This window comes from Neoarius graeffei, chromosome 20, assembly GCF_027579695.1.
Source record: "Neoarius graeffei isolate fNeoGra1 chromosome 20, fNeoGra1.pri, whole genome shotgun sequence".
NCBI lineage: Eukaryota > Metazoa > Chordata > Actinopteri > Siluriformes > Ariidae > Neoarius > Neoarius graeffei.
Genome location: NC_083588.1, coordinates 24,289,669 through 24,306,208, shown reverse-complemented (window position 1 = coordinate 24,306,208; position 16,540 = coordinate 24,289,669). Strand labels below are relative to the sequence as shown.

The following is a 16,540-nucleotide window of genomic DNA, read 5'->3' as shown; positions in this document are numbered from 1 at the left end:
CACGGGCTCAAACATAGACAATATGCTGACCTCGGGGAAGTTATAGATTTCATCATACAGGATAAATCCTGTATTTATTGCACAGTTGACGGCCGCTCAAAAACTGGACATCATCCCATCAGGCTGGAACTTGAATCATCTCGTGGCCACCCAATAATCATCTCGTTCCCACGCATTAAGCAAGTCATGGCCACGGAATAGGATCTCGTTCCCACACATTAAACAAGTCATGGCCACGGAATAGGATCTTGTTCCCACGCGTTATTAACTCGTGGCCACGGAATATTTTTTTTTCACCCATGTCACCAGAGGGGCTCCGTAGATTCCGTTTCTGAGCACTAATTCCGTTTCTGACCCCAATTTCCGTGATTTCCATCTGTTTTCCGCGATCGCAGAAAATCGGAGGCCCTAATCGAGAGTTTAGTCTTTTGGCTCAGCTCCTTCTTCACCATGACGGACCGGTAAAGCGACCGCATCACTGCGGAGGCTGCACCAATCCACCTGTTGATCTCACGCTCCATCCTTCCCTCACTCATGAACAAGATCCCGAGAGACTTAAACTCCTCCACTTGAGGCAGGACTTCTCCACCAACCTGAAGAGAGCAAGCCACCCTTTTCCGGTCGAGAACCATGGCCTCAGACTTGGAGGTACTGATTCTCATCCCAGCTGCTTCACACTCGACTGCAAACCGCCCCAGTGCATGCTGAAGGTCCTGGTTTGAAGAAGCCAAGAGGACAACATCATCCGCAAAAAGCAGAGATGAAATCCTGTGGTTCCCAAACAGGATTCCCTCTGGCCCCTGGCTGCACCTAGAAATTTTGTCCATAAAAATTATGAACAGAACCGATGACAAAGGGCAGCCCTGCCGGAGTCCAACATGCACTGGGAACAGGTCTGACTTACTGCCCGCAATGCAAACCAGACTCCTGCTCCGTTCGTACAGGGACCGGACAGCCCTTAGCAAAGAGCCCCGGACCCCATACTCCCGAAGCACCCCCCACAGGATACCATGAGGGGCACAGTCGAATGCCTTCTCCAGATCCACAAAGCACATGTGGACTGGTTGGGCAAACTCCCATGAACCCTCGAGCACCCTATGAAGGGTATAGAGCTGGTCCAGTGTTCCGCGACCAGGACGAAAACCGCATTGTTCCTCCTGGATCCGAGGTTCGACTATTGGCCGAATTCTCCTCTCCAGTACCCTGGAGTAAACCTTCCTGGGGAGGCTGAGAAGTGTGATTCCCCTATAATTGGAGCACACTCTCCGGTCCCCTTTCTTAAAAAGAGGGACCACCACCCCGGTCTGCCACTCCAGAGGCACTGTCCCCAACCGCCACGCGATGTTGCAGAGGCGTGTCAGCCAAGACAGCCCCGCAACATCCAGAGACTTGAGATACTCAGGGCGGATCTCATCCACCCCCGGTGCCTTGCCACCGAGGAGCTTGCAAACCACCTCAGTGACTTCGGCTTGTGTAATGGACGAGTCCACCTCTGAGTCATCAGCCTCCACTTCCTCAATGGAAGACGTGACGGTGAGATTGAGGAGATCCTCGAAGTATTCCTTCCACCGCCCGACAATATCCCCAGTTGAGGTCAACAGCTCCCTAGGGCTGTGCCGATAGATGATGCCATCGTCCATCGACGATGGTGGTCATCCATCACGATGGAGAGCCACCATCATGATACCATGCCCCCTCCTGTCATAAACATGCATATATCATCTGGGCCTATTTAACCTAAAAAGTTAGTTTTATGTTAGTTTAGTTAGTTTTGTTTAATATATAAATATATTATATAACATATAATTATATATAAATACATAATTATATAAATCATTATCTGTGATGACCTGGCGACTTGTCCAGGGTGTACCCCGCCTTTCGCCCGTAGTCAGCTGGGATAGGCTCCAGCTTGCCTGCGACCCTGTAGAACAGGATAAAGCGGCTAGAGATAATGAGATGAGATGAGATAAATCATTATAAAGTAATATCCTATTACCGCTTGTTCACGTAGGCTATGGTGCAGGGACGTGCTAGTGAACATAACGTGGTTACACAAATACAGTATGCTACTAATAATAAATTTTGACTTCATTTTTTAGCCTACACTATACTTTTAATGTAAAATTTGTCATGTTGTTCAAACAAATAGCCACTATTAATGACTTCAGTCGGGAAATATTGCACCTTATCAAACGGCAGTGAAGCGCAGACTTCAGCAGAAGTCAAATAACTTTAATCTGGTAAATAGGCCTACTTTCAGACACAAAATGGTCCACTCTAAGCCATAACGTCAAACCAAATGGAAGAATGAAAGTGATTCTGTGAACCGGTATTCGTGAAAAGATACAGTACGCTGAACAACAAATCAAGTCTAACAGGAACGCACAAGCATGCGCTTCGGTAGCCTACACAATTTAATTTAGGAAGTAGGCATTAACCAGGCTTAGGCATTAACTTTTTATTGTAAAAATGCTACAAAATAAATAGTCATGAACATGATTTTGTAAACATATATTTATTTAAAGATGAACGATCAAGACGAAGTGAACCGGAACGTGCGCAGCACGAAATGCGCTCACAAAGTTTAACGTAGCCGGGCATTAACTTTTTACAGTGAAATTAAAGCTACCAAATATTCATGAAGTCGACTCAGTTAGCAAAGAACAGCGATAAAAAAACGAGAGAGCCTGCGTTAATACAAGAATAAGTAAATAAATAACAATAATAGTAATAATAAAAATCAAAATCAAGAAAACGCAGGCAGTCCGAAGCAATTTAACCTAATGGGTTAACAGTGCAGGCAATGGTCACCATGTTTAAATGTCGAGGTTTCTGGCCAAAAATACTAGCATGTTTACTTTGTCTGGTTTTAATGAGCTGCGGATTGGGGTAACTATACTACCCGCGGTGCTGAACACTCGTTCTGATGGAGTACTGGTGGCGCATATGCACAAATATTTACGTGCTAATCTTGCCATTAATGGAAGTCTTTTCTCGTTCCTTTTCCACCACATCAGTGGGTCGTCCCCCCATCAATGACAGTTTCCTGCAGGTACATGGTCATTTCTGCCTCAGACTTTTCTTCATCAGTAAGCGTGGATGCTCTGGCAGCTGCTCTCTTCCCAAGAAGGCTGCCCAAAGACCCTCTCTTTTTCTTAGGCACTGCCGCGGCACAGTCACCTGGTTCCTCCCCTTCATCATGTGACGGACCGGGTGTTGTAGCACCTGACAGCGACGGAACGATCTCTGTCACCATCTCTTCCATCAACTCAGATTTTGTGGCGTGAAGATCAAACATAGAAAATTAGGTAGCCTAAATTTAAAGAGATAGTAGGCTATGGGATATAGTATACAGTATATCACAATTCTCAGCGCAATGGGATTTTTTTTCTTTACGTGCCAAAGCCTCGGATGAGTATCTAATACTTGATAATAATAATAAAATATTTTATAATGTGGTATTAAAATCCCCCCCCCCCAACGATATGATCGTCCATCATGATGTTTGCACTGTAAACATCGTCGATGCCAATTAAGGGGACATTGCACAGCCCTACAGCTCCCCACCCGCACTGTAAACAGTGTTGGCAAAGTACTGCTTCCCCCTCCTGAGGCGCTGGATGGTTTGCCAGAATTTCCTCGAGGCCGACTGATAGTCCTCCTCCATGGCCTCACCGAACTCCTCCCAGTTCCAAGTTTTTGCCTCCACAACTGCCAGAGCTGTGGCATGCCTGGCCTGCCAATACCCGTCAACTGCCTCAGGAATCCCGGAGGCCAACATGGCCCGATAGGACTCCTTCTTCAGCCTGACGGCATCCCTTACTTCCGGTGTCCACCACCGGGTTCGGGAATTGCCGCCCCGACAGGCACCGGAGACCTTGCGGCCACAGCTCCAAACAGCCGCGTCGACAATGGAGGCAGAGAGCATGGTCCACTCAGACTCAATGTCCCCCGCCTCCCTCGGAAGCTGGGAGAAACTCTCCCAGAAGTGGGAGTTAAAGACCTCCCTGACAGAGTGCTCGGCCAGACGTTCCCAGCAGACCCTCACCATACATTTGGGTCTGCCAGGTCTGTCCGGCTTCCTCCTCCGCCAGCGGATCCAACACACCACCAGGTGGTGATCAGTTGACAGCTCAGCCCCTCTCTTCACCTGAATATCCAAGACATAGGGCCGAAGATCAGATGAAGTAACAACAAAGTCTATCATCGACCTCCAACCTAAGGCGTCCTGGTGCCACGTGCACTTATGGACACCCCTATGCTCGAACATGGTGTTCGTTATGGACAAACCATGACTAGCACAGAAGTCCAATAACAAAGCACCACTCGGGTTCAGATCGGGGAGGCCGTTCCTCCCATTCACACCCCTCCAGGTGTCACTGTCATCGCCCACGTGAGCATTAAAGCCCCCCAGTAGAACAATGGAGTCCCCAGTCTGAGCACCTCTCAGTACCTCTCCCAGGGACTCCAAGAAGGCCGGATACTCTATACTGCTATTCGGCCCATAGGCACAAACAACAGCAAGAGCCCTTTCCCCGACCCGAAGGCGCAGAGAGGTCACCCTCTCATTCACTGGGGTAAACTCCAGCACATGGTGGCTGAGTTGGGGAGCTATAAGCAAGCCCACACCAGCCCGCTGCCGCTCACCATGGGCGACTCCAGAGAAGTGGAGAGTCCAGCCCCTCTCAAGGAACTGGGTTCCGGAGCCCAAGCTGTGCGTGGAGGTGAGCCTGACTATCTCTAGCCGGTACCTCTCAACCTCCCGCACAAGCTCAGGCTCTTTCGCCCCCAGCGAAGTGACATTCCATGTCCCAACAGCTATAGCCACTGTGTTCGGGGATCAGGTCGTCGAGGCCCCTGCCTTCGACTGCCGCCCAATCCACACTGCACCGGCCCCCTACGGCTACCTCTGTTGGTGGTGAACCCACAGGAGGTCGGGCCCACGTCACCACTTCGGGCTGAGCCCGGCCAGGCCCCGTGGGCAAAGGCCCGGCCACCAGGCACTCGCATACGAGCCCCAACCCCGGGCCTGGCTCCAGGGTGGGGCCCCGGCTGCGCTATACCGGGCGACGTCACGGTCCTTGATTTTTTTCATTTCAATAAGGGGGTTTGGTGAACTGCTCTTGGTCTGGCCTGTCACCTAGGATCTGTCTGCCTTGGGAAACCCTAACAGGGGCGTAATGCCCCCGACAACATAGCTCCTAGGATCATTCAAGCACACAAACCCCTCCACCAAAATAAGGTGGCAGTTCTAGGAATTGTTGTTATTTATATACTAGTGCATCTCAAAAAATTAGAATACCATGAAAAAGTTCCTTTCTTTGTAATTTAATTCAAAAAGGTAAACTTTCATATATTCTATATTCATTACATGTAAAGTTAAATATTTAAAGCCTTTTTTGTTTTAATTTTGATGATTATGGCTTATAGCTCATGAAAATCAGAAATCCAGTATCTCAAATTATTAGAATATTCCCTAAGATCAATCAAAAAAAGGATTTACAAAACAGAAATGTCCAACTTCTAAAAAGTATATTCATTTATACACTCAATACTTGGTTGGGGCTCCTTTACCATGAATTACTGTATCAATGCGGTGTGGCATGGGAGTGATCAGTCTGTGGCACTGCTGAGGTGTTATTGAAGCCCAGGGTGCTTTGATAGTGGCCTTCAGCGTATCTGTATTTTTGGGTCGGGTGTTTCTCATCTTCCTCTTGACAATACCCCATAGATTCAGGTCAGGCAAGTTGGCTGGCCAATCAAACACAGTAATATCATGGTTACCAAACCATTTGGTAGTAGTTTTGGCACTGTGGGTAGGTGCTAAGTCCTGCTGGAAAAGGAAATCAGCATCTCCAAAAAGCTCGTCAGCAGGTGGAAGCATGAAGTGCTCTAAAATCTCCTGGTAGATGGCTGTGTTGACTTTGGACTTGATAAAATACAGTGGACCAACACCAGCAGATGACATGGCACCCCAAATCATCACAGACTGTGGAAACTTCACACTGGGCTTCAAACACCTTGGATTCTGTGCCTCTCCACTCTTCCTCCAGACTCTAGAACCGTGATTTCCAAATTAAATGCAAAATGTACTTTCATCTGAAAAGAGGACTTTGGACCATTGAGCAACAGTCCATTTCTTTCTCTCCTTAGCCCAGATAAGACACTTCTGACATTGTCTCTGGCTCAGGAGTAGCTTGATATTAGGAATGCGAAAGTTGTATCCCCTTTCTTGAAGATGTCTGTTCGTGATGGGTCTTGATACACTGACACCAGCCTCAGTCCACTCCTTGTGAAGCTCTCCCAAGTTCTTGAATCAACTTTTCTTGACAATCCTCTCAAGACTGCGGCCATCCCTGTTGCTTGTGCACCTTTTCCAGCCACCCTTTTCAGCAATGACCTTTTGTGGCTTACCCTCCTTGTGGAGGGCATCAGTGATCATCTTCTGGACAACAGTCAAGTCAGCAGTCTTCCCCATGATTGTGGTTGTGTGTACTGAACTAGACCGAGAGATACACTGTGTTCATACTGTTTTACTCAAACTCGAAATGAAATATTCTAATATTTTGAGATGTTTTTTTTTAATGTTTTTGTACTGTATGCCATACTGATTAAAATTAAAATAGAAAAATGCTTGAAACATTTTAGTTTGTGTAATGAGTCTATAATATATAAAATTTTCACTTTCTTAAATAACTGATGGAAAATATTGAACTTTTTCACAATATTCTAATTTTTTGAGATGCACTAGTATATTTATTTTTAAAAAATTATATATTATATATATATATATATATATAATATTTCATAACAATATAATTTATATTATATAATTTTGATGAAATATATTTATATCATACAATTTTTCACTTCGCCTCAGTACATCATAAAAGAGCTCGGGCCCAGAGAAGGTGGTGGTGTTTCTGGATATTGTTTATATCTGGTTTTAACTTGCATTTGTGGGTGCAGTAATGAACTGTTTTCACAGACAATGGTTTTCTGAAGTGTTCCTGAGCCCATACAGTGATTTCCACTACAGACACGTGTCTGCTTTTAATGCAGTGCCACCTGAGGGCCTGAAGATCACAGGCATCCAATCTCAGTTTTCAGCCTTGTCTCTTGCATTCAGAGATTTCTCCAGATTCTCTGAATCTTTTAATGATGTTATATACCATCGATGATGTGATCCCTAAATTCTTTGCAATTTTACATTGAGGAACGTTATTCTTAAATTGTTGCACTGTTTGCCCATGCAGTCTTTCACAGAGCGGTGAACCCCTCCCCATCTTTACTTCTGAGAGACTCAACCTCTCGGCAATGCTCTTTTTTTTTTTTTAATCCAGTCAAGTTACTGACCTGTTGCCAATTAACCAAAATTTTTTTAGCATTACACAACTTTTTCAGTCTTTTGTTGCCCTGGCCCAACTTTTCTGAAACATGTTGCTAACATATACTTTTTAAAAACAATAAAATTTCTCAGTTTCAACATTTGTTGTCTTTGTACTATTTTCAATGAAATATAGGGTTTCCATGATTTGCAAATTATCCCATTCTGTTTTTATTTACAGTTTACATAGCATCCCAACTTTTTTGGAATTGGGGTTGTACAGTTTGTGCTGAGTGCAAGTAGGGACTCTGGCAAGACTAACTATGACAGCATAATTCAATGGGAGAACCAGAAGGTAATACAGACATGAGGGTGCCCTGGGACATAAAGCAGCCAGCCTTGACACCGTCAACAAACCAGAGTGAACGTGTGAGGGGGGGCAGCATCCATACATCCCAGTTTACACTCTATGCTTGAGAACTCTCCAGATGTACTCCTTTACCTAATACCTATTAACAAAAGGCTTGACTAAAAAGATAGTCAGCAAAGACTTAAACACTGAGACTGTGTCTGAGTCCTGAACACTACTTGGAAGGCTGTTCCATAACTGTGGGGCTTTGTAAGAAAAGGCTCTGCCCCCTGATGTACCCTTCACTATATGAGGTACCAGTAGATAGCCTGCACCTTTTGCTCCAAGTAGGCGTGGCGGGTCATAAAGGACCAGAAGCTCACTCAGGTACTGTGGCACGAGACCAATGCAATGTGGATAAGACAGGGGTGATGTGGTCATATCTTCTAGTTCTAGTAAGGACTCTTGTTGCTGCATTTTGAACTAACTGGAGCTTGTTTATGCACTTATTGGAACATCCGGACAGTAAGTCGTTACAGTTATCCAACCTCGAGGTAACAAAAGCATGAACTAGTTTTTCTGCATCATGTAATGACATCATACAGTATTTCTTATCTTAGTAATATTTCTGAGATGAAATAAAGCTATCTGGGTAATGTTATCGATATAAATTTCAAATGAAAGACTGGAGTCAGTGATCACACTGAGGTCTTTTACTGCTACACATGAAGAAACAGAAAACCCATCCAGAGTTACTGTGTAATCAGAAAACCTACTTCTAGCTGCATGTGGTCCTAGTACTTCTGTCTTGTTAGAGTTAAGCAGAAGGAAGTCAATAAGCATCCAGTGTCCAATATCCTTTACACATTCTTCAATTTTATTAAGCTGATGTCTCATCTAGCTTGTCAGAAACGTATGACTCTCTGCTGTTCTTAATACCAAGGGCTGCTACATTATTAGTAAATAATCCCATGTTATTTTTTAAAAAGCAAATTAAAAGTAAGCACTGTTTAAAAACCCATCTAACTTATGTAAATAAAGATACACATTTCATTGTCCAGTGCTCAATTGTTTGAGATACATTGTCTTGCACATCGAATTCCCTGTGGTGGTGCACGTACATAATTTGTACAGATGTCGTGTGGTTGCAAAAGCCATCAAAAATCAGGTTGATGCATTACCATATTTACTTAAGTAGGGAGCGCTGCTAAAAGAACAAGCTTGCAGTATGTACCAGATGGGCACAGACAGTGTGTGAAAGTTACAAAATAAGAATTTTTTTGTGCACCTGTGTAGTTGCTTTATTTTGGGCTACAGCCTTAACCGAAATTATTTCTTTCAGTGATTTCTTTGAACTGTTCATTTTCTGTGGCAGAATGGTTGTACAACATACATCTTTAATAGAAGAAAACACCCAAGAATTTGGTGACGTTTTAATTTATTTTGGGTTTTCATGTCCCTTAGCAAATTTTACCTTGACCAGATGCTTTTGGTAGCCATCAAGAAGCTTCTGCCATAATTCTGATATTTGACCACTCTTCCTGACAGAATTGGTAGAGTTCAATTAAATTGGACAGACCTGACTTTAAACGTGCTATGTGTAAGAAAGGGCCACTGAAGAATTCATATTCCACGCCCCAAATAAATAGGGGGCGATTATATCACCAGAAAGTTGGGGTGTCTACCGCTATCATAAAAAACCAAGGAAATGCACAGTCCCTCCATCCCCTTCTCCCCAAACGCACCACCCCCACTCTCATAGAATTACAGTGTCTTGGTTAGACTAAATCGTCTTCGCACCGGTTGGGGAAAAACTCAGGCCTTCCTCCACACCATTGGCACAGCAGCTTCTGAGAACTGCTCCTGTGGCGCCCCCTAAACTGTGAGCCACCTACTCGAACCTTGTCCTGTCTTCAGTGCCCCCAGCGGAATCCTGGGGCTAAAGACTCTTGATGGCCCCACTGTCAATTGGCTGTCTCACCCTGACCTCCCACTGTTGCCCCTTTTCCACCAAATCAGTTCCAGGGCTGGTTCGGGGCCAGTGCTTAGTTTGGAACCGGGTTTTCTGTTTCCACTGACAAAGAACTGGCTCTGGGGCCAGAAAAACCGGTTCCAGGCGACCTTTCACGGTCTTGCTATTGTTGTTGGTCTTAACAACTCCGCCCCCCTGCTGACATAAGTGGTTCTTTCCTCTGGCCCAGCAAAGGCTGGGCCAGAGGAAAGAACCACTTATGTCAGCAGGGGGGCGGAGTTGTTAAGACCAACAACAATAGCAAGACCGTGAAAGGTCGCCATTTTTAAATAAACGACGAGATATCATGGATGCAGTAAAGCAGCAGTCATCCATTATTATTGCTGTTGTTGTTGCTTCTTCTTCTTCTTCTTCTTCTCCGTGTTGTTGTTGCTTCGATGTTCGCGCCAAGGTTTATGCAAACGCAGCGACGTAACCGACATACGCAGCGATGTAACTGACGTATTCAGTGACGTAATGACGTGGCTCCCCTTAGCGCCCCGAGCTATGGAAAAGCAAACTGGTTCTCAGCTGGCTCGCAAGTTGAACGAGTTGTGAACCAGCACCAGCACTGGCCCCGAACCAGCCCTGGAACTGATTTGGTGGAAAAGGGGTATATGACTTCTGCTCGGTTCATATGAACAACGACGAGTGTCTTGCAAAAGTATTCATCCCCCTTGGTGTTTGTCCTGTTTTGTCACATTACATGCTGGAATTAAAATTTATTTCTGGGGGAGTTAGCACCATTTGATTTAAAGAACATGCCTACAGCTTCAAAGGTGTAATTTTTTTAATTGTGACACAAAGAATAATTAAGATGAAAACGGAGCACTCCAAACAGGTCAGAGACAAAGTTGTGAAGAAGTATGGATCAGGGTTGGGTTATAAAAAAAAAAATCCCAAACTTTGAATATCCCATGGAGCACCATTAAATCCATTATAGGAAAATGGAAAGAATATGGTACCACTACAAAGCTGACAAGAGAAGGCTGCCCACCAAAACTTACAGACCAGGCAAAGAGGGCATTAATCAGAGATACAACAAAGGCACCAAAGATAACACTGAAAGAGCTGCAAAGATCCACAGCGGAGATGGGAGTATCTGTCCATAGGACCACTTTAAGCTGAACACTCCACAGAGTGAGGCTTTATGGAAGAGTGGCCAGAAAAAAGCCATCGTTTAAAAAAATATGAAAAAACACATTTGGAGTGGGCGGCACGGTGGTGTAGTGGTTAGCGCTGTCGCCTCACAGCAAGAAGGTCCGGGTTCGAGCCCCGTGGCCAGTGAGGGCCTTTCTGTGCGGAGTTTGCATGTTCTCCCCGTGTCCCTGTGGGTTTCCTCCGGGTGCTCCGGTTTCCCCCACAGTCCAAAGACATGCAGGTTAGGTTAACTGGTGACTCTAAATTGACCGTAGGTGTGAATGTGAGTGTGAATGGTTGTCTGTGTCTATGTGTCAGCCCTGTGATGACCTGGCGACTTGTCCAGGGTGTAGCCCGCCTTTCGCCCGTAGTCAGCTGGGATAGGCTCCAGCTTGCCTGCGACCCTGTAGAACAGGATAAAGCGGCTAGAGATAATGAGATGAGACATTTGGAGTTTGCCCAACAGCATGTGGCAGACATGGAAACGTCTTCCATGTGCCAAACACATGGAAGAAGATTCTCTGGTCAAATGAGACTAAAATTTTACTTTTTGGCCATCATGGGAAGCACCATGTATGGCGCAAACCCAACACCCTGAGAACACCACTCTTACAGTGAAGCATGGTGGTGGCATCATCATGCTGTGGGGATGTTTTTCATCTGCAGAGACAGGAAAGCTGGTCAGGATTGATGGAAACATGGATGGCACTAAATACAGGGCAATTCTGGAGGGAAAGCCTTTTGAGTCGGCCAGAGTTTGAGACTGGGATGAAGGTTCACATTCCAGCAGGATAATGACCCTAAACATGCTGCTAAAGCTACACTGGAGTAAAACATTTAAATGTCTTGGAACGGCCTAATCAAAGCCCAGACCTCAATCCAATTGAGAATCTGTGGCATAACTTGAAGATTGCTGTACACCAATGCAACCCATCTAACTTGAAGGAGTTGGAGCATTTTTGCCTTGAGGAATGGGCAAAAATCCCAGTGGCTAGACGTGCTAAGCTAATAGAGACGTACCCCAAGAGACTTGCAGTTGTAATTACAGCAAAAGGTGGTTCTATTATGAATACCTATGTACACTCCAGATTTCTGTTTTTTCATCTTATTGTTTGTCACAATTTAAAAAAAAAGTACACTTTACATGCTTTACATTTACATTTGATTTACATGCTGTGTAAATCAAATGCTGCTACCCCCCCCCCAATCCATTTTAATTCCAGCTTGTAATGCGACAAAACTGGACAAATACCAAGGGGGATGAATACTTTTGCAAGACACTTTATCACTTACTGAATATACCATAAAGTTTTTTTTTTGATCAATCCACTACTGGGTTCATACAACCTACCTTTACAGTCCTCAGTTATTAAAAAAAAAGGCTATTAACTAGCAGCAAGGCCAAATATGCAACTGAAACTCTGAGAGCTGGTCAAGATAGCACTGTTTCTCTATCTCATCTTCACATGTGGCTTCAGCCTATACTTTTATTATTATTATTATTATTATTATTATTATTATTATTGCATTAGCTCAGTTTTTAGCAATAAAAGTCACATCAGTAGATAATAGATGTCATAGCCACTCACTTGAAAAGTTGTTTGGTGTAAGGCAGAAATAACTCTGTGATTAATGACACATTGTCATTTAGATGTGATATGGTGTCAGACTTTAGTCTTTTCAAAGTCTTCTAGTGTATGGTTAGCACAGGCGCGGTTTTAAGGGGTGGCAAAAGGTGGCAGTTGCCACTGTAAAAATATGTCTTGCCACCCCAGTTGCCCCCCATTTTAAAAAGAATTATTTATTAAAACACATTTTTGAAATTTAAGTATCTATCAACAGAGATACTAAGCCCTCATCTCATCTCTACCTACCGTTATTTACGTTATTTCACACCCCACTCCACAATTTTGAAATGGTTTCACCCAGAGAGAGACATTCTGTTAGCATTACTAGCAGGTCAGCCTAGCTCGTGTTTTCGCCTGTGTGCTATTCAGTTTAGTGATATACTTAATTTGTTTCTTTTAGTTTTACCGAAATCGAGGATGAACACATCTGTATAAGTTTGAAGTCTTCAGTAAAAATCCACAATCTAAACCGTTCGCTATCTGTCTATTTTTTGATACATCGCTAGGGCAGAATGGTTCCATTCATTGCTTGGGAATATACTTTCAGAAAAGATGGTTTAGATGGTTGAATCCGTTTTCCTTGTATGGAAGCGTATTGCTGCCACGCTCAAAAAAAAATTGGCTTAGTATCAAGTAATTATGTGAAAACTTTGTTATAACAATATCTTATCATGTTTTTACAATATATTTATCATGTAATAACATATCACGTAATTTCATGATATGAAATTATCACGTTTTCATGATACAAAATTATCATGTTATTTCATGATAAATTATCACGTTATTTCATGATATTTTCATGTAATAACGTGAAAACACCTTATCAAGAAATAACATGAAAGTATGGTTTAACGTCATAGGCTAGGCTACTTCCATTAAAAGCAGACGTCCTAGCCTAGCCTACTGTATAACTTTGGTTGAGCAAAAACACCGAGCAAAAACATGGCTGAATCCTGAATGACTCAGTTTTGTATAAATAGGGGACTACATAGGCGGCAAAATGTAGTGTTTTTCCTGCCATGGAAGTGCACTTGTATACTGAGGAGGAAGGGAAAACTGAGCCGAGGCGCCATTTTGAATCCTCATTCACGGCTGTAATGCAAATTGCTTCCTCCTCAGTATACAAGTGCACTTCCATGGCAGGAAAAACACTACATTTTGCCGCCTATGTAGTCCCCTATTTATACAAAACTGAGTCATTCAGGATTCAGCCATGTTTTTGCTCGGTGTTTTTGCTCAACCAGAGTTATACAGTAGGCTAGGCTAGGACGTCTGCTTTTAATGGAAGTAGCCTAGCCTATGACGTTAAAGGGCTGATGACACAAACATGACTCTATGCAATTTCTTAAATAAACTATACAACATGGCAAACATGTTAGATTTCTGTTATAATTACGTGAAAAGAAGCTGTTGTTACGCGAATATCCAACTTTTAATTGCACAGCGCAAGAAAACTGGGTCCGTGGCTCGCGGCCATGTTGTGACGTCAGCGGAAGAACACGCTGCGGTTCACTGGCTGTTCTACTCTGGTTCTACTCAATGGAAATGGCGCATGAAAACGCCGGTGAACTCTCTAGTCCTAGCTCTTCCTCTTCTGGGAGTCTAGAATTGTGTTGATCTCTTCTGAATAGAATCTATGATAGCCTACCCTCTTTACCCTTTGCCTCTCGTTGCTAGGCGGCAGTTACATGAAAGCCGCAAGCTTTCACAAGCTGATATCACATGACTGATAACACGGCGACTTTATGATTACATTTATGATTATCATGTAGAATCTATAGCTCTACGTACCTTTATCTTATGTCGTTTCACAACACATGTTCTGACAGGAGGACTGTCTTTGGATCCGGCATGTAGCTACTAGTAGACTCCCTCCGGAATACTGGCAGTGTTGCCAGATTGGGAGGAATCCCTGGCAACAGATACTGCTGACGTTTTCCAGCCCAAAATATGTTCAAAACCCACCAAAATGCACTTGAAACCGCTCAACTGGGCGGGAAACCTCCCAATCTGGCAACACTGTGTAGGCACTGCTGATGGTAGTAACACACGTTTGTGATGAACTGAACACCCAAGAGATTCTTTTAAGCTGGGAAGGGTGTCAAAACAATACAAATCGAAGTGTTTAGAGCACAGGACGGATGTTGGTGAGGGCTCCCACTTGTCACGAGTGCGCCTGACTTGCTTCACCCACCGCAGCTCGGGATCTCTGGGAAACTTGAATAAACTTACCCCATCCTTCTAGGTTTTGGAGCAAAAGCCGGCAACACAACGCGAAGGCATAATAGCTAATACATACATATATATATATATATATATATATATATATATATATATATATATATATATAATAATGTATAATAATAATACTAATAATGACAAACTGAACACCTGTCGCATCAACAACAAACTGGTAAGTTAGGAGGAAGGTTCTTTCACTGACATCATATAGCTCCTCCTCCTCCTTCGTCTCCTGGGTGCTGCAGCCCTGTCAAATTTGCCCAAATAGCCGCGTTTTTTATCATAACTTGTAAAATAGGCGCCTTCGTGAATTAATATATGGATCATCGGGAATTACTTTTTATGTTATAAAACATCGCCAAAGATGTCAAAAACGTGTCATCAGCACTTTAAACCATACTTTCACGTTATTTCTTGATAAGGTGTTTTCACGTTATTACATGAAAATATCATGAAATAACATGATAATTTATCATGAAATAACGTGATAATTTACCATGAAATAATGTGATAATTTCATAACATGATAATTTAGTATCATGAAATAACATGATAATTTCATGTTATAACATGATATTTTTATATCATGAAATTACGTGATATCATGTTATCACATGATAAATATATTGTAAAAACGTGATAAGATATTATTATAACAATAAAGTTTTCACGTAATTACTTGATACTAAGCCCTTTTTTTTTTTTTGAGTGTGGCAGCAATACGCTTCCATATTCTTAATGGTACAATAGCTCAATACATATTTGACAAGATGGCTTGATTGTGAGTCTTTCTTGAGCGTAAGTAAAAATGATTTCTACGATTTGCATAAACTGCTGCATCGACAACCTATGCCCCCCTCCTGGAACCTATGCCCCTCTTTTGCCACCCTAAGGAAAAATCTCTGGAGCCGCCACTGGGTTAGCATTAAAGATTCAAGCTTAAAGACTTGAGGCTTGACTTGGACTCTAGATTACAGACTCAAGACCTGATTTGTACTTGCATTTTAGTACTTGTGAAAACCTTTGGTCTGTACCTACAGTATTGCAAAGATTTTTACACAAGTCCTTTAAGGATATTTGTAAAGTAATTAGAAATTGTTTTTAAATCTTAAAGTGCAGTTTCAGAAGATTCAGGAAATCTGTTGTGTTTCCTAAATTGAGTATTTCTGCAAAAAGTTCCGATTATGGAAGTTGCAGACCTTTGAAAGAAGTACAGTTGGTCCAAAATGAAACCCATGCATTCTAATCTGTCTTGTCTAATGTGCATTGTTTGTTTTTTAAATTTGGATCATGGTTTCAGTCTTTCAGCAAATAGGAGCTTAAGTGATCTTGGAAATATATACACTACCGTTCAAAAGTTTGGGGTCACTTTGAAATTTCCTTATTTTTGAAAGAAAAGCACTGTTCTTTTCAATGAAGATCACTTTACACTAATCAGAAATACACTCTATACATTGCTAATGTGGTAAATGACTATTCTAGCTGCAAATCTCTGGTTTTTGGTGCAATATCTACATAGGTGTATAGAGGCCCATTTCCAGCAACTATCACTCCAGTGTTCTAATGGTACAATGTGTTTGCTCATTGCCTCAGAAGGCTAATGGATGATTAGAAAACCCTTGTACAATCATGTTAGCACAGCTGAAAACAGTTTAGCTCTTTAGAGAAGCTATAAAACTGACCTTCCTTTGAGCAGATTGAGTTTCTGGAGCATCACATTTGTGGGGTCGATTAAATGCTCAAAATGGCCAGAAAAATGTCTTGACTATATTTTCTATTTATTTTACAACTTATGGTGGTAAATAAAAGTGTGACTTTTCATGGAAAACACAAAATTG

The 16,540-nt window shown here is 42.9% G+C and overlaps 1 protein-coding gene across 3 annotated transcripts in view; it reads left to right on the top strand.

Annotated features, from left to right (window-relative positions):
* Positions 1 to 16,540, top strand: part of glis2b (GLIS family zinc finger 2b) — a 212,069-nt gene that overhangs the window by 160,659 nt on the left and 34,870 nt on the right. The window lies entirely within an intron of this gene.